This window comes from Oncorhynchus mykiss, chromosome 2 (assembly GCF_057628025.1).
Source record: "Oncorhynchus mykiss isolate SJ-2025 chromosome 2, ASM5762802v1, whole genome shotgun sequence".
NCBI classification, from domain to species: domain Eukaryota; kingdom Metazoa; phylum Chordata; class Actinopteri; order Salmoniformes; family Salmonidae; genus Oncorhynchus; species Oncorhynchus mykiss.
In genome coordinates, this window is record NC_143023.1 from 73,475,254 (window position 1) to 73,500,759 (window position 25,506).

Genomic DNA, 25,506 nt, shown 5'->3' on the forward strand with positions numbered 1-25,506 from the left:
AGGCGGAGCTTTACCTAGCATAGACTTATAGATGACCTGGAGCCAGTGGGTGAGCTAAATGATGAGCTAAATGTTGATTCCATTGTCCAACAAGGCTGGAATCACATCAATGATTTCTAACAGCATCACACCGAAATAGTGTTTATGTAAATGTATATTTTATTTGCTCTAGTGTGCTGACTTTGATTTAGGGGCATCTGCCCGATACAGTTGAAAGTGCAATTAAGCTGTGAAGAGCACACTTCTCCAGCGTGCCAGTGGCCATCAAAAGTGAGCATTTGCCCACTGAAGTCGGATACGATCTGCAGTAAGGTCAAGGTGAGGACGACAAGCACTCAGATTATATCCCTGAGACAGTTTCTGATAGTTTGTGCAGAAATTCTTCGGTTGTGCAAAACCACAGTTTAATCAGCTGTCCGGATGGCTGTTCTCAGATGATCCAGCAGGTGAAGAAGCCAGATGTGGAGGTCCTGGACTGGCATGGTTACACGTGGTCTGCGGTTGTGAGGCCGGTTGGATGTTCTGCCAAATTCTCTAAAACGACATTGGAGGCAGCTTAAGGTAGATAAATTAACATTAAATTATCTGGCAACAGCTCTGGTGGACATTCCTGCAGTCAGCTTGCCTATTGCAAGTTCCCTCAAAACTTGAGACATCTGTGACACTGTGTTGTGACAAAACTGCACATTTTAGAGTGACCTTTTATTGTCCCCAGCACATGATGCACCTGTGTAGTGATCAGGCTGTTTAATAAGCTTCTTGATATTCCATACCTGTCAGGTGGACACTTGACATGTGTTTATTTTTGTTCAGTATATATTATATGTTGGAAAACAATGTTTTTAAAGTGGTCTTGTACCACAACCTCATGAAACCGTCTGAATGTTGGACATTTTTGACTGGATTGATAGAATTAAGAATCCCCCCCTTAGACTTCCAGGTAATGACTTTCTGTTTATAGAACTGCAAGGCTAATTGATTCCCGAGGATTCTCCAGAGTGGTTGGCGATGGGACAAGTCCATGCTTTCTGGGGCACCACGGGTACCATATTAGCAGACCCACAGAATGAAATTAAGCAAAAAATTATCAAATTATTAATTGATAATAATAACAATATACATTTACTTTTAATCCATCTATCTGCATATTTCAATACATGGCATATGAGTGTGCGGCGAGATTTCCACTGGGTAGGACTGTACTTTTCACATCAATAATTTAGAAAAAACATTTGCTTAAAAACTGGAACTCAAGTGATCCTCCATCGTTGGGACGGTGGAAGAATCAAATGCATTATTATTTGAATATTGAAAGGGTGTGGGTGACAGAGAAGGGCTTAGTGGTGCAGTTTGAGGTCATGTCGAATAGAGTCCTGCAGGTCCTGGAGATGGAGGAGGCGGGAGCATGTGGATCTGTTTAAGGTGTGATGTTGTTGATGATTGTGTGAGTCTGTGTAACACCCTGACCATAGTTTGCTTTGTATGTTTCTATGTTTTGTTTGGTCAGGGTGTGATCTGAGTGGGCATTCTATGTTGTGTGTCTAGTTTGTCTGTTTCTGTGTTTGGCCTGATATGGTTCTCAATCAGAGGCAGGTGTTAGTCATTGTCTCTGATTGGGAACCATATTTAGGTAGCCAGTTTGGTGTTGGGTTTTGTTGTTTCCTGTGTTAGTGTTTGTGCCACACGGGACTGTTTTCGGGTTTTCACTTTGTTGTTTTGGTTATGTGTTCATCTTCAGTTTTCTCCTTCGACACAAGAAAACCGTTACAGTCTGTCTGTTTTTTGTCTGTGTATGTTTATATTGTTTGAAAAGTTTAATAAAATCTTATAAAAATAAATACATTTATAATAAGTAGAAAAGAAATAGGATAACATTTATATCTTGAAATAGCAACATGTTTCCAAAAATACTTGAAAAGTCCAATGCAGCCACTTATATCTCAATATCAAATCATTTCTGGGTAGCAATTAAGTACCTTACTGTGATTGTTTTCAACTAAAATGGTAAAAAATAAACAAAAATAGCTTCTAATTAAAGGTCCATTTCTCAAGCAAAGGTCAATTTAGCTGTTATTGGCAGAGTGGTTTGGAAATCTTTCTTATTGGTCTGTTAACTAATTTACCGCATGTGGATGTCACCATGGAAGGCCAAAACTCCATTCCACCAGAACAGCATGAAATGTCAGGCGGTCTTTTCAAACAGCTCTTACACTAAAACGGCATTATCCACATTTTCACAATTTCACAGTATTATTACAACCTCATATTGTGGAAATATATATTCAACATGGGGAGAATCACGTTTTTGACTGCACTAGGCCTTTAATAAGATTTTTTTTAAAGAGGTGAAATGATCCGTTTTACTTTTCCTGAATTCCAGGACTCTCTGTGCAGTTCACTGTGCAGAGACAAACCAGTGAGGCTCCCCACTCTGCAGAACTACATGACATCATAGCTTCCACAGCCTCCTGGCTGAGAGGCTGAGAGGAGGTTGGAAAGATGGGGTCAAGGGCCTGAATTGGAAAGCAGATCCTCCCACCCACAGCACCCAGTCAGAGAGAGTCCCAGTCTGACTGACCATATGCAGCCCAGGCCAGTGCAGCCAAACCAGGCGACTCCCGCTTGTCCCGGGGGAAACAAAGCCCCCTTTCAGGCCCTTTCCTCTATAACCATGAAGCAATCTGTTCCTCTTGGCTGCTTCCTGTGAAGTGAGCCGGCATTTCCACGTTGCCTTGTTGCTGCTTTGTATAACCCTCGACCAGCCAGGCTGATTTCACTGTTTGATTTCCCTCCCTGCTTGGCCCATCTCAGGAAAGGGCACGGAGGCATAGCTGAACAATCCACCCAAGTGACTGCAGCAATGCATCAAGCATGCTCAGTGTGATCATTGATTTGAGAGAGTCACATTCCTCTCTGTAGTCTTGAGAACAAGAGGGAAGCAAAGATCACAAAGGGAGGTATACTGTGAGTTAACTACCCCATCAGATAACAAAATTACTTCAGAAGTTTAGTTATGGACCTTACCAGAGAAGGGCCCCTTGGAGCTCCAGTGGAATCGAGGACCTGGTGTGGTGTACATTCTAACCCTACTCTGATTTCCTGAGAAGCTCCAGGGGCCCGTGCTGGCAGGCTGCTGTGTTGGTGACTAACGAAGGCCAACTAGGGCTACCTGGACCTGGATTCACCTGTACTCACCTCAGTCTTCTCAACTGATGTCACATCCACTACCTGTCAGATAACTGCTTCCCTGCCCTCCTGTCGCTCAACTCCATTGGCCTGATTCAGTCACTCTTGTATTGTCACAATCTCAGGTGATCAGGTGTCCTTGTGTCACCTTTACATGCAAACACATTCACAGCCTCTGAATACCTCAATACGGTTAACTCTTTGTCCACAAATGGAGTCTTGTTTTGGAATTAACATTCTGAACTGAACTGAACTGAGAACATTATGGGGGCATAAAACTTTACATTCTGAACAGAACTAAGAACACTTTATTTTATTTTAATTTCACCTTTATTTAACCAGGTAGGCAAGTTGAGAACAAGTTCTCATTTACAATTGCGACCTGGCCAAGATAAAGCAAAGCAGTTTGACACATACAACAACACAGGGTTACACATGGAGTAAAACAAACACACAGTCAATAATACAGTAGAAAAATAAGTCTATATACAATGTGAGCAAATGAGGTGAAATAAGGGAGGTAAAGGCCATGGTGGAGAAGTAAATACAATATAGCAAGTAAAACACTGGAATGGTTGATTTGCAGTGGAAGAATGTGCAAAGTAGAGATAGAAATAATGGGGTGCAAAGGAGCAAAATAAATAAATAAATACAGTAGGGGGAGAGGTAGTTGTTTGAGCTAAATTATAGATGGGCTATGTACAGGTGCAGTAATCTGTGAGCTGCTCTGACAGCTGGTGCTTAAAGCTAGTGAGGGAGATAAGTGTTTCCAGTTGCAGAGATTTTTGCAGTTCGTTTCAGTCATTGGAAGCAGAGAAGTGGAAGGAGGCCAAAGGAAGAATTTGTTTTGGGGGTGACCAGAGAGATATACCTGCTGGAGCGCGTGTTACAAGTGGGTGCTGCTATGGTGACCAGCGAGCTGAGATAAGGGGGGACTTTACCTAGCAGGGTCTTGTAGATGACCTGGAGCCAGTGGGTTTGGCGACGAGTATGAAGCGAGGGCCAGCCAACGAGCACATACAGGTCGCAGTGGTGGGTACTATATGGGGCTTTGGTGACAAAACGGATGGCACTGTGATAGACAGCATCAAATTTATTCAGTAAGGTATTGGAGCCTATATTGTAAATGACATCACCAAAGTCGAGGATCGGTAGGATGGCCAGTTTTACAAGGGTATGTTTGGCAGGATGAGTAAAGGATGCTTTGTTGCAAAATAGGAAGCCAATTCTAGATTTAACTTTGGATTGGAGATGTTTGATGTGAGTCTGGAAGGAGAGTTTACAGTCTAACCAGACACCTAGGTATTTGTAGTTGTCCACATATTCAGAATCATCCAGAGTAGTGATGTTGGATGGGCGGGCAGGTGCAGGCAGCGATCGGTTGAAGAGCATGCATTTAGTTTTACTTGTATTTAAGAGCAATTGGAGGCCACGGAAGGAGAGTTGTATGGCATTGAAGCTCGTCTGGAGGGTTGTTAACCTTTCTGATCTCCCCATCCCGGATCCGGGTTCGTGAATACAGACTCAAGCTCATTACCATAACGCAACGTTAACTATTCATGAAAATCGCAAATGAAATGAAATAAATATGCTAGCTCTCAAGCTTAGCCTTTTGTTAACAACACTGTCATCTCAGATTTTCAAAATATGCTTCTCAACCATTGCAAAACAAGCATTTGTGTAACAGTATTGATGGCTAACGTAGCATTTAGCATTAGCATTCAGCTGGCAACATTTACACAAAAAAACAGAAAAGCATTCAAAAAAATAATTTACCTTTGAAGAACTTCAGATGTTTTCAATGAGGAGACTCTCAGATAGCAAATGTTCAGTTTTTCCTGAAAGATTATTTGTTTAGGACAAATCGCTCCGTTTTCTGCGTCACGTTTAGCTATGAAAAAACCCCTGTATCCAGGATTGTGTAAATCTATCAGCAAGCTCATTAGCATAACACAACGTTAACTATTTATGAAAATCGCAAATGAAATGAAATAAATATGCCATCTCTCAAGCTTAGCCTTTTGTAAACAACACTGTCATCTCAGATTTTCAAAATATGCTTCTCAACCATAGGAAAACAATCATTTGTGTAAAAGTAGCTAGCTAGAGTTAGCATTTCGCGTTAGCATTTAGCGTTAGCATTAGCATTAGCATCCAGCACGCAACATTAACAAAAACATAAAAGCCTTCAAATAAAATCATTTACCTTTGAAGAACTTCTGATGTTTTCAATGAGGATACTCTCAGTTAGATAGCAGATGCTCAGTTTTTCCAAAAAGATTCCTTGTGTATTAGAAATAGCTCCGTTTTATACATCACATTTGGCTACCAAAAAAAATCCATAAATTCAGTCCTCAAAACGCAAACTTTTTTCCAAATTAACTCCATAATATCGACTGAAAACATGGCAAACGTTGTTTAGAATCAATCCTCAAGGTGTTTTTCACATATCTCTTCATTGATACATCGTTCTTGGACACATGCTTTCTCTCCTGAATCCCAGGAGAAAATGCCCGCACCTGAAGATTACGCACAAATTTAGACAAAGGACACCGGGCGGACCTCTGGAAAATGTAGTCTCTTATGGCCAATCTTCCAATGATATGCCTACAAATACGTCACAATGCTGCTAAGACCTTGGGCGAACGACAGAAAGTGTAGGCTCATTCCTTGCGCAATCACAGCCATATAAGGAGAGAATGGAAAAACAGAGCTTCAGAAATTCTGCTAATTCCTGGGTGATGCATCATCTTGGTTTCGCCTGTAGAATGAGTTCTGGGGCACTTACAGACAAAATCTTTGCAGATTCTGAAACTTCAGAGTGTTTTCTTTCCAAAACTGTCAAGAATATGCATAGTCGAGCATCTTTTCGTGACAAAATATCGCGCTTAAAACGGGAACGTTTTTTATCCAAAAATGAAATAGCGCCCCTAGAGCTCTAAGAGGTTTTAACACAGTGTCCAAAGAAGGGCCAGAAGTATACAGAATGGTGTCGTCTGCATAGAGGTGGATCAGAGACTCACCAGCAGCAAGAGCGACATCATTGATGTATACAGAGAAGAGAGTCGGTCCAAGAATTGAACCCTGAGGCACCCCCATAGAGACTGCCATACATTATGGGGGCATAAACAGACATGGGGACCCTGGGCCTCTAATGAGGAGTTCCTTTATCTTTGCCAGTGAACATGTGTGTGCCTAATTCTATGTGAAAGGCTATATTAGTTATAGACTTTTTACAGTTGACTCGTACAAAGTCAGTAAACTGAAGCAGATGGGATTTGTTGAAAGCTTTATTAAAAGAGACATACTGCAATAATTCTCGTTAGGCTATTTCACAGGTTTAACCAACTGGTTCACAGGCAGATAAAAAAAACAAGAGGGATAAGCATTGCTTTTGAAGAGTCGCTCAGTTGAATTTGTCCTCAAGCTTTAGAAGTCCATATAATTGTTCTGTTTGGGTAGGTATTGTAATGTAAAGAGATGTCTCTCTTGTTCCAGTAAGACTGTGAATCCTCCTATTTAGTAAGAGTAAGGCAATAGCTGTGTATGATGTATCTGACAGGGTATTGACTTCCCATGTCTCATTTTCTCTGTATATCTTCATCAGCAAGGAATCATAGCTTTCAACTGCAAACATAGAGTAAGCCCTGACTTGGCCCAATGCAAATTTTAGCCAGAGCCTTTTGCTGAGTGTTGATGATGATGAACCAGACAGGGACAGATGACACAGAGCAGCTCTCTATCTGGAAGAGCTTAGGTTTATTAGTTGAGTGTCACATCTCTAATCCCTCGCCTCCACTCCAGTGTGTTTGGACTGTGGAGCTGCAGCCACAGAATCTCATTACATCCATTGGAGTGGATGTTGCGGCTCTCCATCCCTCCTGAGGCAGATGGAGGGGCTGACACAGCTGCCGATGCACAGACGTAATTAAGAATGTAAGATTAGACCCACTCCAAGAAAAAATTAGAGATTCAAAACTCATTTGGAAAGGAATAATGAGTTACTTTATATGTGCAAATGCAGATGTCAGTGGTTGTGTTGGTTGGAAATAAACACAGGTTTTAGCAGTTGTCCCTCTGATATGATGATTATGATCATCATGACAAATTTTTGTTCATATGGGGATGCAGTCCTTGCCACTGTGCCTTGAATGTCACAGTTAATCTGCATCTTCACATGTACAGTTGAAGTCGGATGTTTACATACACCTTAGCCAACTACATTTAAACTCAATTTTTCACCATTCCTGACATTTAATCAGAGTAAAAATGTCCTGTCTTAGGTCAGTTAGGATCACCACTTTATTTTAAGAATGTGAAATGTCAGAATAATAGTAGAGAGAATGATTTTTTTCAGCTTTTATTTCTTTCATCACATTCTCAGTGGGTCAGAAGTTTACATACACGCAATTCGTATTTGGTAGCATTGCCTTACATTTTTTTAACTTGGGTCAAACGTTTCTGAAAGCCTTCCACAAACATCCCACAATGAGTTGGGTGAATTTTGGCCCATTCCTCCTGACAGAGCTGGTGCAACTGAGTCAGGTTTGTAGGCATCCTTGCTCGCATATGCTTTTTTAGTTCTGCCCACAAATTCAGGGCTTTGTGATGGCCACTCCAATACCTTGACTTTGTTGTCCTTAAGCCATTTAGCCACAATTTTGGAAGTTTGATTGTGGTCATTATCCATTTGAAAGACCCGTTTGCGACCAAGCTTTAACTTCCTGACTGATGTCTTGAGATGTTGCTTCAATATATCCACATAATTTTCCTCCCTCGTGATGCCATCTATTTTGTGAAGTGCACCAGACCCTCCTGCAGCAAAGCACCTCCAAAACGTGATGCTGCCACCCCTGTGCTTCATGGTTGGGACGGTGTTATTTGGCTTGCAAGCCTCCCCCTTTTCCTCCAAATATAGCAATGGTCATTATGGCCAAACAGTTCTATTTTTTTTACCCCCTTTTCGTGGAATCCAATTGTTAGTAGTTACTGTCTTGTCTCATCGCTGCAACTCCCGTACGGACTCGGGAGAGGCGAAGGTCGAGAGCCATGCGTCCTCCGAAACACAACCCAACCAAGCCGCACTGCTTCTTAACACAGCGCGCATCCAACCCGGAAGCCAGCAGCATGTGTCGGAGGAAACACCGTACACCTAGCGACCTGGTCAGCGTTCACTGTGCCCGGCCTATCACAGGAGTGGTCAGGGTTCCACTGATTGTTTTGGAAATGTCTTAGCTCCTCTGGTGGGAAGAGCATAGCTCTGGAGTCACATGACAGAGTGTGCTTGTTGGATTGGTTCTGTTTGAGACAGGAGGACACTCAGTCTCGTGAAGGTGATGATGAGTCTCTTCCCACCTGCTCAGCACCCCTGGGTCATCCTCTCTCTGAGTCTCTGTGTCCCACTGGGTCTCTTGACAGGCAAATGTCAAACACGCTTTTATGGGAGTGCACAGGGTAGCCTATACATTTTAGATCTGTATATTTTAAGGTAGGCACTGTAACTTCTGCCCTATGCCAATGAATTGAAAATCTCCTAAAATAATTATTGGAATTGCCTTTAGAAAGATACATTTTTACTACCCTTTTTTGCCTTCTATTTTAAGAGGCATAAATTATATTAGCTCTATAATAAGATTGGTCTCAAAATAACCCACTTTTAATTAAGTTCACCAACCAATTAAGTACGACTCTGTTGAGGAGGCAATCGTAGTTCTCAGCGGTTAACCTTAGAGAAGGGTTAACCATACCGCAGAGGCATCATGCTCCCAGGGGGCCCTCTCCTACTACTCAGGTGGATGTACAGCAGATTGGTACAGCACAGCTTTCTGTTCTAATCTGCCTGTGTGACTGGATTCCATGTCACTGGAAACTCTTGTCAAGCATGTCTGTCGTGCCACTATCTCACAGTGTCACTGGCTGCCTCTCTGAGTTGTGTACTAACCATAGTGGATGCAGGATTATAGTGTCATGTGAAGGGACAGATACCGTGGTCCAGAAGTAGAGTTTAGGCTAGCTTGCCTCCCTTTAAGGTTGTTTCAGTGTCACTTTCCCCTTTTCCCTACATGTTTTATAAGATTTGCCCTTATGTCTGTGTCGATTTCATGGATAAAATTCTGTCCACCAGGGTATGTTTGAAAGATCTTTGTGTGAACAACACTCATTACGTGCTGTATGTTAGTTTGATGTGATTCACATTGTGGACAAAAACTCCAGGTTAGCTGAAATTGAAAAAGTGTAATTTCATTTAATAAATAGCCTAGATTAATAATACCATATATTTGGTGAAAATGTTTGCACAGCCGAGTTTGCACCGCAGAAACAAATAATGGAAAGCAAAGCAGCCATCTGAGGACATACAGTGCCTTGCAAAATTATTAATCCTTCTTGGTGTTTTTCCTATTTTGTTCGATTACAATCTGTAATTTAAATGGATTTTTATTTGGATTTCATGTAATGCACATAGACAAAGTAGTCCAAATTTATGAAGTGAAATGAAAAAAGTAACTTGTTTCAAACAATTATTTAAAACATTTAAAAACGGTGGTGCGTGCATATGTGTAACGGCTCTCCTCTTCGTCTGATGATGAGGAATAGCAATCATCGGACCAACACGCAGCGTGGTAAGTGTTCATAGTAAATTTAATTAAATAAACTGAACACTGAATGACAAAAAAAACAACAAAGAGCGTGAACAACACGAAACAGTAAGGTGAAAAAACACAAAACAGGAAACAACAACCCACAAACACAGGTGGGAACAGGCTACCTAAGTATGGTTCTCAGTCAGAGAACGATTGACAGCTGCCTCTGATTGGGAACCATACCAGGCCAAACACATAGAAATACAACACACAGAACAAAATAGAATGCCCACCCCAACTCACGCCCTGACCAAACCAAAATAGAGACATAAAAAAGGAACTAAGGTCAGGACGTGACAATATGTATTCACCCCCTTTGCTATGAATCCCCTAAATAAGATCTGGTGAAACCAATTACCTTCAGAAGTAACATAATTAGTTTTTAAAAAGTCCATATGTGTGCAATCTAAGTGTCACATGATCGGTCACATGATCTCAGTATACAGTTGAAGTCGGAAGTTTACATACACTAAGGTTGGAGTCATTAAAACTTGTTTTTAAACCACTCCACAAATTTCTTGTTAATAAGCTATAGTTTTAGCAAGTCGGGTAGGACATCTGCTTTGTGCATGAAACAAGTCATTTTTCCAACAATTGTTTACAGACAGATTATTTCACTTATAATTCATTGTATCACAATTCCAGTGGGTCAGAAATCTACATACCCTAATTTGACTGTGCCTTTAAACAGCTTGGAAAATTCCAGAAAATGATGTCATTGCTTTAGAAGCTTCTGTTCGGCTAATTGACATCATTTGAGTCAATTGGAGGTGTACCTGTGGATGTATTTCAAGGCCTACCTTCAAACTCAGTGGCTCTTTGCTTGACATCATAGGAAAATCTAAAGAAATCAGAAAAAAATATAGACCTCCACAAGTCTGGTTCATTCTTGGGAGCAATTTCCAAATTCCTGAAGGTACCACGTTCATCTGTACAAACAATAGTAAGTATGGGACCATGCAGCCGTCATACCGCTCAGGAAGGAGACGCTTCCTGTCTCCTAGAGATTAACATACTTGCGAAAAGTGTAAATCAATCCCGAACAACAGCAAAGGACCTTGTGAAGATGCTGGAGGAAACAGGTACAAAAGTATCTATATCCACAGTAAAATGAGTCCTATATCGACATAACCTGAAAGGCCGCTTAGCAAGGAAGAAGTCACTGCTCCAAAACTGCCATCAAAAAGCCAGACTACGGTTTGCAACTGCACATGGTGACAAAGATCGTACTTTTTGGAAAAATGTCCTCTGGTCTGATGAAACAAAAATAGAACTGTTTGGCCATAATGATCATCGTTATGTTTGGAGGGAAAAGGGGGAAGCTTGCAGGCCGAAGAACACCATCCCAACCGTGAAGCACGGGGGTGGCAGCATCATGTTGTGGGGATGCTTTGCTGCAGGAGGGTCTGGTGCACTTCACAAAATAGATGGCATCATGAAGTAGGAAAATGATGTGGATATATTGAAGCAACATCTCAAGACATCAGTCAGGACGTTAAAGCTTGGTCGCAAATGGGTCTTCCAAATGGACAATGACCCCAAGCATACTTCCAAAGTTGTGGAAAAATGGCTTAAGGACAACAAAGTCAAGGTATTGCAGTGGCCATCACAAAGCCCTGACCTCAATCCCATAGAAAATATATGGTCAGAACTGAAAAAGAGTGTGCGAGCACGGAGAATAGTTATGCACAGTCAAGTTTTCGGTGTTTTTTGTAATACTTCTTGTTTGTTTCACAATCTTCAAAGTGGTAGGCATGTTGTGTAAATCAAATGATACAAACCCCCCAAAAATCCATTTTAATTCCAGGTTGTAAGGCAACAAAATAGGAAAAATGCCAAGGGGTGAATTATTTCGCAAGCCACTGTAGGTTTTCAAAAGACTAAATCTCATCTTCAATGCAGATGAACGTCTTCAATTCAGAAAGCTTTACCTCTCTTACCATTAGAATGATGTGCTCTGCTTTGAAAGAGGATACATGTATGTCTTTCAGCTCAGCAATTGCTATTCGATAAGTAGATGCATTGAGTCTGACAATGGATCATTTTTATTGTGCGAGTAGTTCTTTAAAAGTACTTTCCTCACAATCTCAAATAAGCATGCCCCATTCAAAAATTGTAGAAGCAGGAACAGATATAGCCCATGGTTCACTCCAGACCTGACTGCCCTTGACCAGCACAAAAAACATCCTGTGGCATACTGCATTAGAATTGAATAGCCCCGCGAAATGCAACTTTTCGGGGAAGTTAGGAACCAATATACGCAGGCAGTTAGGAAAGCAAAGGCTAGCTTTTTTAAACAGAAATGTGTATCTTGTAGCACAAACTCCCAAAAGTTCTGGGATACTGTAAAGTCCATGGAGAATAAGAGCACCTCCTCCCACCTGCCCACTGCACTGGGGCTAGGAAACACTATCACCACTGATAAATCCACGGTAATTGAGAATTTCAATAAGCATTTTTCTACGGCTGGCCATGCTTTCCACCTGGCCACCCCTACCCTGTTCAACAGCCTTGCACCCCCCATAACAACTTTCCCAAGCCTCCCCCATTTCTCCTTTACCCAAATCCAGATAGCTGTTGTTCTGAAAGAGCTGCAAAAGCTGGAGCCTTACAAATCAGCAGGACTAGACAATCTGGACACTCTCTTTCTAATATGATCTGCTGAAATTGTTGCAACCCCTATTACTAGCCTGTTCAACCTCTCTTTCGTATCGTCTGAGATCCCCAAAGATTGGAAAGCTGCTGCGGTCATCCCCCTCTTCAAAGTGGGACACACTCTAGACCCAAACTGTTACAGACCTATATCTATCCTACCCTGCCTCTCTAAGGTCTTCGAAAGCCAAGTTAACAAACAGATCACCGACCATTTGGAATCCCACCGTACCTTCTCCGCTATGCAATCTGGTTTCTGAGCTTGTCATGGGTGCACCTCAGCCACGCTCAAGGTCCTAAACAATATCATAACCTCCATCGATAAGAGACAGTACTGTGCAGCTGTCAATCACCAAATTCTTATCGGCAGACTCAACAGCCTTGGTTTCTCAAATGACTGCCTCGCCTGGTTCACCAACTACTTCTCAAACAGAGTTCAGTGTGTCAAATCGGAGGGCCTGTTGTTCGAACCTCTGACAGTCTCTATGGGGGTGCCACATGGTTCAATTCTCGAACCGACTCTTTTTTCTGTATATATCAATGATGTCGGTCAAGCTGCTGGTGATTCTCTGATCCACCTCTATGCAGACGACACCATTCTGTATACTTCTGGCCCTTCTTTGGACACTGTGTTAACTAACCTCCAGACGAGCTTCAATGCCATACAACTCTCCTTCCGTGGCCTCCAACTGCTCTTAAATGCAAGTAAAACTAAATGCATGCTCTTCAACCGATCGCAACCAGCACCTGCCCGTCCATCCAGCATCACTACTCTGGACGATTCTGACTTAGAATATGTGGACATCTACAAATACCTAGGTGTCTGGTTAGACTGTAAACTCTCCTTCCAGACATTAAGCATCTCCAATCCAAAATAAATCTAGAATCTATTTCGCAACAAAGCCTCCTTCATTCATGCTGCCAAACATACCCTCGGAAAACTGACTATCCCACCGATCCTTGACTTCGGCGATGTCATTTACAAAATAGCCTCCAACACTCTACTCAGCAAATTGCATGTAGTCACAGTGCCACCCGTTTTGTCACCGAAGACCCATATACTATCCACCACTGCGACCTGTATGCTCTCATTGGCTGGCCCTCGCTTCATATTCGTCGCTAAACCCTCTGGCTACAGGTCATCTATAAGTCTTTGCTAGGTAAAGCCCCGCATTATCTCAGCTCACTGGTGACCATAGCAGCACCCACCTGTAGCACGCGTTCCAGCAGGTATATTTCACTGGTCACCCCCAAAGCCAATTCCTCCTTTGGCCACCTTTCCTTCCAGTTCTCTGTTGCCAATGACGGGAACGAATTGAACAAATCACTGAAGCTGGAGACGCATATATCCCTCACTAACTTTAAGCACCAGCTGTCAGATCAGCTCACAGATCACTGCACGTGTACCCCATCTGTAAATAGCCCATCCAACTACCTCATCCCCATACTGTTATTTTTTTTAAAATAAAATGTAATTAAAAAGATGTACTTAGTTTTGTTTGTGGTCAATCAAGTAGGAACATCCTGAGTTTAGTTATATAGTTATTTTATTTAAACTAAGCTTTTTGCAGCAAACTGTTTTTATTTTATTTTAATCTGTCCCCCAAGTATAGGTTTATCTTTGTGTCAACCAGAGATCAAGCAATACACAGAGACGCTTCCTAAAGCATCATAAGTGACACCAAAGTAAATCTCTCAAATGTGCTGTCATTCCAGTGCCCACAAACCAACTCAAAAGCACTGTTAGGCTTGTCCTGCCTGGGCATTTGATTATGACGTAGAGAGGAATGGGAGGCATCCTTACAAGAGAGCAGTTAGTCCCCTCGCCTGTTTGCTCACACCATTCATGGCTGTCACACCGCATCAACAACATGAATAGGATGGTCTAAAAAGAAATAATTTTACTCACAATGTTGTCCTCAAAGCTTGCAGAGAATTAAGTGCTGGAAGAATGACAGAAAGCAATTCTGCGCCCAAAGTTCCTAACTGTCCCGAGCTGTCAAAGTTGCATGTAGTTGCTCATGTGGAGATTAACAAAGGATTATGTAATTTCAGATTAAATTTAACTACGAGGGTTTACATATTTGATGTTATTATGTAAATGGATTATGTGAATGGACTACTTTTGAAAGGCTTTACCCTGGTTTATGGACCTAGTTTCTGGGATGGGAATCTTCGTTTTTAGTGACTTCTTTAAATATCTCATGTAGCTCTTTGTTTTTACATGGACGCAGATGTAATGTAACATAATTTGGCCAATATACATTTCACTTCTATAATTGTTTGGTAATATTTATTGGTTTATTCATTTTTGAGGGCATGGTTGAATAAAATCATTTTTGCTTTTGTATTTTCTGCAACAGACACACTGCATGCTAAACTGCAGTGACCTTGTGATTTGGGAGAGGCCTAATGTTATGAAGCAGATGACAAATCGTGTTGCATTTGCACTGGGCCACCCTGTCACTTATAATTTAATGACTTGACACACATGTCCTTTGGTGGTTATCAAAGGGGGCATAGTTGTACAGGGCACTGGAAAACCAGGAAGGAATTGAAGTGGCCCTTTGTTTCACAGCAGTGAATCCCTTGGTGTGTGACCAATAGGATAATTTCTTAATTTCCCAGCGTAGAGGAAGCAGGCAGCCAACTGAATGTAAAGCTTGTCTCTAGGTAGAGTAGCTGATTGCTAAAGGTCACTGTATTTCAAGTCAAGACCCAAACAACACAGAGAGAATTAACCTTTGTTGTTGCAACAGAACATCCATGAAAACATGAGAGGAATGTCAACCTGTTTCAACCCGCCATGCAGTATTTCATATAGTAAATAGCATTTGAGTTTACTGCACAATCCTGAGAATATGAATGTCTGGGAAGTTCCATTCGTCTCTTTGTTTTGTTTACCAGTAACAAGGCTTCTATTGTGACATTTCTTCTGTAAAATGTTGACACCTCATTAAATGTAGCATCCACATAGTGACTTGTGTTGATGTTGTTTCCTTGAGCAAAAGCATTTCAGTATGTGCGTGTATGTTCCCTCCAGTCAGTAGTATACCCTTCATGCTGAAGGTCAGAAGCAGGACTGTCACCTCATCACACTGGGGGATGTACAGACTCTAGTCCATCCTGCTGGTTGCTGTTCTGTCTCATTTAGCAGTCATTCTCTGTGGTAATGATAGAACATTAGGCGACTCGCTAATACAGCAGCATGGTTGGATAAGCACCCACTAAAAATCCTTGCTCTGTCATGTCCCTCGTGTTTGCACTTTATGCATAGGCTCTGCACATCACAGGAGGTTGGTGGCACCTTAATTGGTTTCCATGTGTTTGATGCCATTCCATGTGCTCCGTTCCAGCCATTATTATGAGCCGTCCTCCCCTCAACAGCCTCCCCTGCTGCACATATGGTTCTTTCTATAAACTAGGGTGCGAGTGAGGATTTCCTACAGCTGGATATATTCTTACAGCTTTTGATAAGTCATTGATAAAATATTTTTTTCATGTAATTTCATTAAGATTTAAGAGGAGATCATAGCTATATTCAATGAAATTCATGAGTTGATTAAAACCCTTTCCCATGGTTGGTGTCTTGAAGGATTTGTCCAAAATCGTGGGACATACAACTTCTATTTTCTGTCCATGCATTTGTGGCAGTGCAGGTTGTCATTATATCATATATTAAGCATTAATCCGTTACATTGAACTTGAACCCTGTAAGAATCCTGGATCCAGTAGTCTGACAGTTTTTTTCTATAGAGATCTCCGAAATGCAGTGTAACTAGTAGAATTTCCTGTCTCCTTATGTTACAGGGTGAAAGCTGTTTTCATGGGCACACAAACCCCCCCCCCCCCCCCCCCCCCAAATGTATGCGATTGCAAAATCAAATGCTTCTTAAAATCAGATATTTGGTGCTTGAAAAGTCATTGTAATTATTTTAGACAATTTATAAGTTCTCCTGATCCCTTATAATTATCTGCGATTTCATTTTTTATCTGTTTTTGTGAGAGATGTGGCCACCTTTGTTTGTTTCCCGCGCTTCAATTGAAGGGTGTTGCGGTTATCATGAGGACGACAACTTTAACTTGCCTTTCCATACAAATCCTTCCATAACAAAAGGAACCTGGTTTTTGGTCACTTTCTCATTATGAAAACAGAGATGGTGAGGTTCAAATGGTGAGATTAATGCTATCGCTATTCAAGGCTTTATTACAGTATTTGTGCCTGTGTCGGCCACATAGGCTACAGTACAGAAAAGGCCCTACAGTGCCTTGCGAAAGTATTCGGCCCCCTTGAACTTTGCGACCTTTTGCCACATTTCAGGCTTCAAACATAAAGATATAAAACTGTATTTTTTTGTGAAGAATCAACAACAAGTGGGACACAATCATGAAGTGGAACGACATTTATTGGATATTTCAAACTTTTTTTAACAAATCAAAAACTGAAATTGGGCGTGCAAAATTATTCAGCCCCCTTAAGTTAATACTTTGTAGCGCCACCTTTTGCTGCGATTACAGCTGTAAGTCGCTTGGGGTATGTCTCTATCAGTTTTGCACATCGAGAGACTGAACATTTTTCCCATTCCTCCTTGCAAAACAGCTCGAGCTCAGTGAGGTTGGATGGAGAGCATTTGTGAACAGCAGTTTTCAGTTCTTTCCACAGATTCTCGATTGGATTCAGGTCTGGACTTTGACTTGGCCATTCTAACACCTGGATATGTTTATTATTGAACCATTCCATTGTAGATTTTGCTTTATGTTGTGGATCATTGTCTTGTTGGAAGACAAATCTCCGTCCCAGTCTCAGGTCTTTTGCAGACTCCATCAGGTTTTCTTCCAGAATGGTCCTGTATTTGGCTCCATCCATCTTCCCAACAATTTTAACCATCTTCCCTGTCCTTGCTGAAGGAAAGCAGGCCCAAACCATGATGCTGCCACCACCATGTTTGACAGTGGGGATGATGTGTTCAGGGTGATGAGCTGTGTTGCTTTTACGCCAAACATAACGTTTTGCATTGTTGCCAAAGAGTTCAATTTTGGTTTCATCTGACCAGAGCACCTTCTTCCACATGTTTGGTGTGTCTCCCAGGTGGCTTGTGGCAAACTTTAAACGACACTTTTTATGGATATCTTTAAGAAATGTCTTTCTTCTTGCCACTCTTCCATAAAGGCCAGATTTGTGCAATATACGACTGATTGTTGTCCTATGGACAGAGTCTCCCACCTCAGCTGTAGATTTCTGCAGTTCATCCAGAGTGATCATGGGCCTCTTGGCTGCATCTCTGATCAGTCTTCTCCTTGTATGAGCTGAAAGTTTAGAGGGACGGCCAGGTCTTGGTAGATTTGCAGTGGTCTGATAAACCTTCCATTTCAATATTATCGCTTGCACAGTGCTCCTTGGGATGTTTAAAGCTTGGGAAATCTTTTTGTATCCAAATCCGGCTTTAAACTTTCGTCACAACAGTATCTCGGACCTGCCTGGTGTGTTCCTTGTTCTTCATGATGCTCTCTGCGCTTTTAACGAACCTCTGAGACTATCACAGTGCAGGTGCATTTATACGGAGACTTGATTACACACAGGTGGATTGTATTTATCATCATTAGTCATTTAGGTCAACATTGGATCATTCAGAGATCCTCACTGAACTTCTGGAGAGAGTTTGCTGCACTGAAAGTAAAGGGGCTGAATAATTTTGCACGCCCAATTTTTCAGTTTTTGATTTGTTAAAAAAGTTTGAAATATCCAATAAATGTCATTCCACTTCATGATTGTGTCCCACTTGTTGTTGATTCTTCACAAAAAATACAGTTTTATATCTTTATGTTTGAAGCCTGAAATGTGGCAAAAGGTCGCAAAGTTCAAGGGGGCCGAATACTTTCGCAAGGCACTGTATATGTACAATTATATAAATTGTAAAATTGCATAATATTGAGGTCCTTGAAAATTCAGTGGCGTGTATCCATGGATGCCAATGGAAGCATCCGGCGTTGTTTTGCGTATCAATTCATAAACCATGTGCCATGGAATGAGTACATCGAAAATCTCTTCCCAACTATTTTGCAATTTAAATGGCACAGCTGTCGTTTTTTTGGTCCTTAAATGAAATTGGTATGTTTTTATGTATCACACTTTTCTTTAACCATTTATGTTCTTTAATACAGGGCCGACATACAAGTTCCCTACTTTTTTCCCCTTCTACTTCCCTCTTCCATTTTTGTGGTGATGCTGCAATTAGTTGGTTGTAATTTTGTGTAGAGCAGACATTACCATATGTCTGTGTTAGCTGCATGTGTGTCATAACTCCACCAGTCCTATTTATGATATCTTTCACTAAAATTATATCTTTTTTAAAAATTTCTTCGAAAAATAAGATTTTTTTATCAATTAGTATACTTGAGTTTAACAACAATTGTATTATTTGTTCTGTCTTTTCAGGTGGATTACTGAAATGGCAACCAACTTTCTGAGGCTTGTTTAAAAAATAACGATATTTTGGAGATTATTTCCTTTTTAAACAACCGAAAGTGAGCAAGTGTAATCTGAATAGAGGGAAAAAGGCCATTCTTGAACATGGGATGAGACATTCCTACCAATTTACTAGAGAACCAGTTTGGATTGAAGTATAACTTTGTATGACTGATGTCTTTAGTGAGAGGTCTAATGCTTTAATATTGAATAATTTCTGCCCTCCGAATTCATATTCGTTATACAGTATAAATAGGCCCTTTTAATTTTGTCTGGCTTGCCGTTCCAAATAAAATTGAATATTTTTTGTTCATATCGTTTAAAAAGCAGGTCACTTGGTGTAGGCAAAACCATAAGCATATAGGTAAACTGTGATATGGCTAAAGACTAATCAGGGTGATTTTTCCACAAAAGACAGGTGTTTTCCTTTCCATGGTATCTAGTTTGGCTAACTTTCTATAAAAATGTATTGGAGTGAGATCATTTCTTTCTTTTGGGATTTGTATACTGAGTATGTCCACATCTCCATCAGACCATTTAATTGGTAAACTACACGGTAATGTAAAATTAGCATTTTTTTAGTGATCCAATACATAATTTGGTAATCCCATATCTTTTAGTTGTCACTGTATTAGACTAAGCAGAGATGATTTGATGATGTTGAAATGTTGAAGTTGAAATGGTGCTGGAATAGTGGAGGCAGCTCCTGTTTTCTTTGTGACTTGTGGTAACTCTCTGGGGGGGGGGGGGGTTACATTTAAGTGCTTGAGTCTTGCAGGGTTGATACAGTCAGGCTCTATGAACCCTGCTTATAGAATGTATAGTCCTAAGCCTATGTTGTTTTATAGGTGAAGTTATGGGCCTTCAATAATAAAATAAAAAAATAAATGCACTGCATTATGTGGGTTGAATGCTGTAACACAGAATAAAACAATGAATAAAAGTCCCTTGATGGTAGTGACAGCCCATTACTGCTTATCACTTATTCACCATAATTTATTCACATGACTTTAATAACATATTTCAGTTGTTGTGTATATTACATTTGTTTTATTTGATGACATTCCAAGTCATCATCTCATCTCTATAGAGTTGCTGCCTATGCTGTCTGAGAAAATCACTATTTTGTAGCTCTCCAAAGTAAATAAGGCATATTTTATGACTGTTGAATACCAACTATCAATCACTTAGATCATGTATTTTCAGCTAGAGATACCTCATGAAGCAACAGCTGCTCTCTATATCACCTCACGATCGCCCATTCTTCTGTTTCTTCCATAGCAGGCATAAAAGAAACATAGACCAGACAAGTAGGTATGCAATGGATTATGGTCATTGTAGTTAATTACCATGTTTTATGCGCTAAGCGATGTATAATATTCTCCTGTTGGAAACTACAATTTCCACTACAATAGTCACTAGCATCTGCTTAAAAACTAAAACAAAATAGAAAACTGTGCTGTGTGCGCATTGATTTGATAGGAAAAAAATGAACTAAATGGAATTCAAATAATTGAACTGATGTTGGTCAATTAGTTGTTTAAAAAACAAAATATAACTGAAATTCCGATTAATCACTCAGCACTATAGAAGACATCCATGATGGATCTCTGCCAGCGCCGCCATAATAGCTTTTCTACCTTATCTCTCTCAGATGGGTTCAGTAAAGCATTCTGGGTATGTTCACTTCTACCTACGGTAGATAAGGCCCCGATGTGAGGAGGGTCGCATGGAGCTGGTTTCTGTACCTTTCACCTGAAGGGTGGTGCATCAAATCCCTGGTTCTCTCATGCTGTTGATTGCTCTTGAAGTCAGAAGTGCACCTTTATGAATGAGAGGAGAAATACTGTATTCTTTCTGGATGTAACAAATGACAATGATGATTGCAAACAAATCATGTTACAAAGGCATCTGATTGTGATTGCCCACTCCTAGTGTTAGGGGGAGGTGTGTTTCTTTGGTTTGCTTGAGGGCTCATCACTGGTTTACTATGAATTAAAAAAGATATAGGCCCCCAACAAACATCTTTACGTGACTCTGTTTAGTGTTATCTCCTGGATTGCCCTGAAGGCTCAGTGAAGGTCTGGCGTGGGCGTGATGAGACATACAGCACTTGGATGTAGTTATTGGATGAAAAGTTATTTATTTTAATGCAACTTGTAGTTGATCAGGCCCTGCTTTATGATGACGAATGTTGCCAACCCAGCTTTTTGTTTTTGGATATGTACCAATGCCTAGAGTGTGGCACCTGTCACTGAATGCATATTTTTTGGCCCATTTCTCTCGCTGCTAAACTCACTCAGACTAAATGCATTAGTTGGGGTTGGAGTTACGCTTCTACTGTACAATAGGTAATTTTGCTCAGTAAGAAAATGTAGCACATACCCTCACAACAGAATAAATGCCATACAATTGGTGTCATATGGAGGATTAGCATAGAAACAATAACTCATTATTTGGGATCTGCACAGCCCTGATAGTGACGCACTAGTCAGTCTCAGCTCACACAGCACAACGTGGAGTCAGGCTGTCTGTGGGGCAATGACTCAATGTCTTTAGACTGCATCATCAGCCCTCAAGAGCTAACATTTATTTTGTTTTACTGCTGCCTTTTATCTAGCCACAGATTACTCTGTTGGAGACTCCCACAGCCCATATTATCATAGCATGTCTATGTTTGGCCTAAAGACCTCACATCACCAGTTGAACACATTAGCATTGCTGGCAATATCTCTTTCACACACTGAACAATGCTTACTTGGCATTATTAGTGCCATAACCATAAGCCTGCTTACTGCAGGCACTATTGTATCATTGGATTTCTTCCTGGAGAGGCTGTTAAGTGCCCCTGAGCCGGTTAAGAGTTTTCTTTCAACTTGCTCCATTTTATATGGCCTTTTAAGATATCCCTAGTAGGTACACCTTAACAGAAGGTCATGTCAGACAGGTTTCATGTGGAAGGCTCCCTGTACTGTATTAGTGGTAATAGAGGATCCAGATTAATAGAGGGTCCAGATTAAGCTCACAGTCTGTCTGGATACGTGGCTCTCTGGAAACAATGGACCGGGCTGTGCTGGGGTTGGTTATTAGCTGAGCCCTGCCTCTCTGTCTCTCGGCTCCTATCCTTCCTCCATCCCAGAGCAGCTTTGCCCTTCACTGGCCCATAGAATTTGGCCTGTTGTTTGTAAAATATGCGTCGACACCCGCGGTGGCTAATTGTTCCAGTTCTATTGCACACTCTGTTTTGCATAATTTCCACTCTAACTGAGCAGATAACATGATAATCCCCTGTGAGAGGTGCCTGCATTTCAACACCTCCAGCTGCTTCTTCTCTCCACCTTCTCTCAGCCCAGCTTTGTTCATGAGCCCTGTTCAGGAACCGGTTATCTGAATTTTTCATTGGTGCTTTTCTTGAAACATTTTCTATTTATTATTTTTAACACTGGCTTGCTTGTAAAACGGTATTTTTGGCTGCCCCTTTAATTTTCTGACACAAATAAAACAGCTGGTGAAAGTATTGTGTGTAAGGGTGCACAATATATCTGTGAACATATCGGAATTGGATGATATTAGCTAAAAATGCCAACATCAGTATCGGCCCGATGTCTAGTTTAATGTGCTGACGTGCAAACCTATATAACGTAGGTGCATGACGTTATGACGCCACGTAACATTTTGCACTACACAGAATTCCTAACCTAGCCCACAATGTCTGCTGTGTGGATCGAGCAGTCAACAAGTCGAACAGTCAACTCGTCAAACAGTCATTTGAAAGAGTAAGAACATTTCAGCGAGACAACTCAAAGGCGAAATCCATTAACACCAAGATAATGGAATTCATTGCCCTTGACAATCAACCGTTCTCTGTCGTGGATGATGTTGGCTTTCGCGGCTGGTCGAGCACCAGTACACACTACCAAGTGCACTATTTTTCAGGTGTTGTCCTACTAGATTTACACAGTAATAGTGTCACTGCTATTAGTTTCATTACATACTATGGAACGCTGTTGGGGTCTTTGTGTGTCAAAAGAGATACACATCAAATAATAGTTTGATGCATTAAATCAACTTTTAATTAGACATGTTAAGTAACACAGTTCTATTATAGAATGTTGTGTGTTCTGAATTTGCACGTGCAAGTCAAGCACCACCACTACTATCAGTAGCACTGTCAAAGCTGCACAAAAAAGTCTGCAAACTAGCAAACACCGGCCACAAACAATGAGTTTACAATACCGCGTTGGTAATAAATCATTATTTGTTCAACCGCAACTTCTGGGTTAGCTAGCTAGCTTTAGCTTGGTACCTAGCTAGCACCAATACAACCAGCCTGAAAACAATGATCAGTAGAACTGCAGTTATTTTCATTTTTCTTAGCAATGATTTAGGAATCCTTGTGTGTAAGTATTAGCTAGGTAGCCACTTGTTATTCGCCTATTGAAATTGAATTTCAGTTCATGAAAATATATAGCTACCCAGCTACTTAACCCTGTTACCCAAAGGTAACATTATAAGCAGCCAGCTAGCTTCATCTGGCGAGTGGGGCTCGACCTGAGCAGGTTATGTGCTGTGAAGCTAGCCACAATAAAGATTAGGCACAATAGTGGAATTTGCGGTTTGCCTTCAAAGTAAAAGTACCTCTTTGAAAGTGATGCAGAAGGTTGCAATTGGTGGAATCATGCCATATTTAGACTTGATCATGTTAAACAAGGTTGGAATGTGAAGCAATGAAATGGGGTATCAGTCTACTCGGTGATAGCCACATAACACAACTGTGAAGAGTTTACGCAAATATTAGCATTGTAGCTCTTATCGCGGGACTGTGACTGTGAAATCACCTCCCCAATCAGCAAATTATGTGTATTGACATTCATATTGCACTGTACAGTGTTATCTAAGGATTGGGTATCAATGAAATGGGGTATCAGTCTACTCAATACCCAATATTTTTTCCCAGTTATTGGACTCCAAAACATCCACACCGTATTGTTTTTCCTCTGGAATAGTTTTCAATACACATAGGTTGACAATAAATGTGGCTCAATTCACAGTTGTTTCAGAGACCTGCAATAAGAGCTATGACGCTAATGTTCTCTGGGTGTCACTGAGTAGACTGATGCCCCATGTCATTGATCCACAATCCATAGGTAAGGCTGTGCAGTGAAATAAGTATGCCCCCAATGCAATTCTAAAGTATAATACATCCAGTGTGATTTCAACAGATGTTTGTCAAATTAACAAATGATTGTCTTTTGTTGATTTTATACAACAACATTCCAACCTCGTTTAGCATGATCTATTCAATTATGGCATAATTCTACTATTTGTATTCATTTGCATCACTGTCAATTACATACTTGTATTTTGAAGGCTAATCGCAAAGTCCACTACTGTGGCTAAGTCCTATTGTGGCTAGCTTCACATTTCCGACCACCATTAATCAAATAAGAACTGTCTTATAAATGAGGTTTATTTTAGACGATGACACCTAGCTATATAATTAGCTAGCTAACTATAGCAACTGAAACAGATTATGTCGTTTTGCTATGTATTTAGAAAAATAAGATTTATTTTTTTGCATCCATGAGCTAGCTAGCTTTTATTTATGACCAGCACTGTAGGTGCGCGATACAACTTTACCAGCATCATAGCATACGTATCGATGAATTGTTGTGACATATGAAATACGAGTGATAGTGTAATCTATGTGTAGTAACCGTGTAAAACATTTATGAGCTCGTTAAATTATTATGTGACGTGCAGTCATATTCAGGTCCTGATTTGACATGTTATTTGACATGTCAAATAGTGTTATTTGACATGTCAAATAGTTTGATGTGTATCTTTTTTGACACACAAAGACCCAAACTGTGTTCCATAGAAATCCTGGTTGAGAATGAAACGACTGAACAAATGAACAATGAAACAGCACAGCAAGTAAGTGAAAGAAATAGGTTTTGATTATGTATTTCTGGTAATAGGGACAAACGTAAACGCCAACAAAATAACTTTTTGGTCAGTGTGGTGTGTGTGTGTGTGTGTGTGTGTGTGTGTGTGTGTGTGTGTGTGTGTGTGTAACCTATTTAACTAGGCAAGTCAGTTAAGAACAAATTCTTATTTACACTGGCGGCCAAACCCGGACGACGCTGGGCCAATTGTGCGCCGCTCTGTGGGACTCCCTATCACAGCCGGATGTGATACAGCAGGATTCGAACCAGGGACTGTAGTGATGCCTCTTGCACTGAGATGCAGTCCCTTAGACCGCTACGTTCATGTGTGTGTGTCAACTATTTAACTATACTAGAATGCTTAAAAGGCCGCAAAAATGTTAAATATCGGTAATCGGTAAAGGTATCAGGTTTTTTGTCAAGGAAAATATTGGATATCGGTATCAGCCAAAAATGTCATATCAGTGCATCACACAAAGAAAAAAGAGCACACAGGAAGCAGGGCAGCAAGAGGGGCTTCCTGAAGAATGAGGGCATTCACTGGGAAATTGTGATCTTTTGACTGTAAAAAGATAATTTCTCTCTTGAATGTAAGGTGTTTTTTTGTCAAGTG

At 40.8% G+C, this 25,506-nt stretch overlaps 1 protein-coding gene and 1 pseudogene across 3 annotated transcripts in view; both read left to right on the plus strand.

Moving 5' to 3' along the window:
* The window catches only part of LOC110501876 (FERM domain containing 5a), a 174,633-nt gene that overhangs the window by 53,561 nt on the left and 95,566 nt on the right, over window positions 1-25,506 (plus strand). The window lies entirely within an intron of this gene.
* LOC149985227 (uncharacterized) overlaps window positions 7,046-25,506 on the plus strand; it is a 33,050-nt pseudogene continuing 14,589 nt past the window's right edge.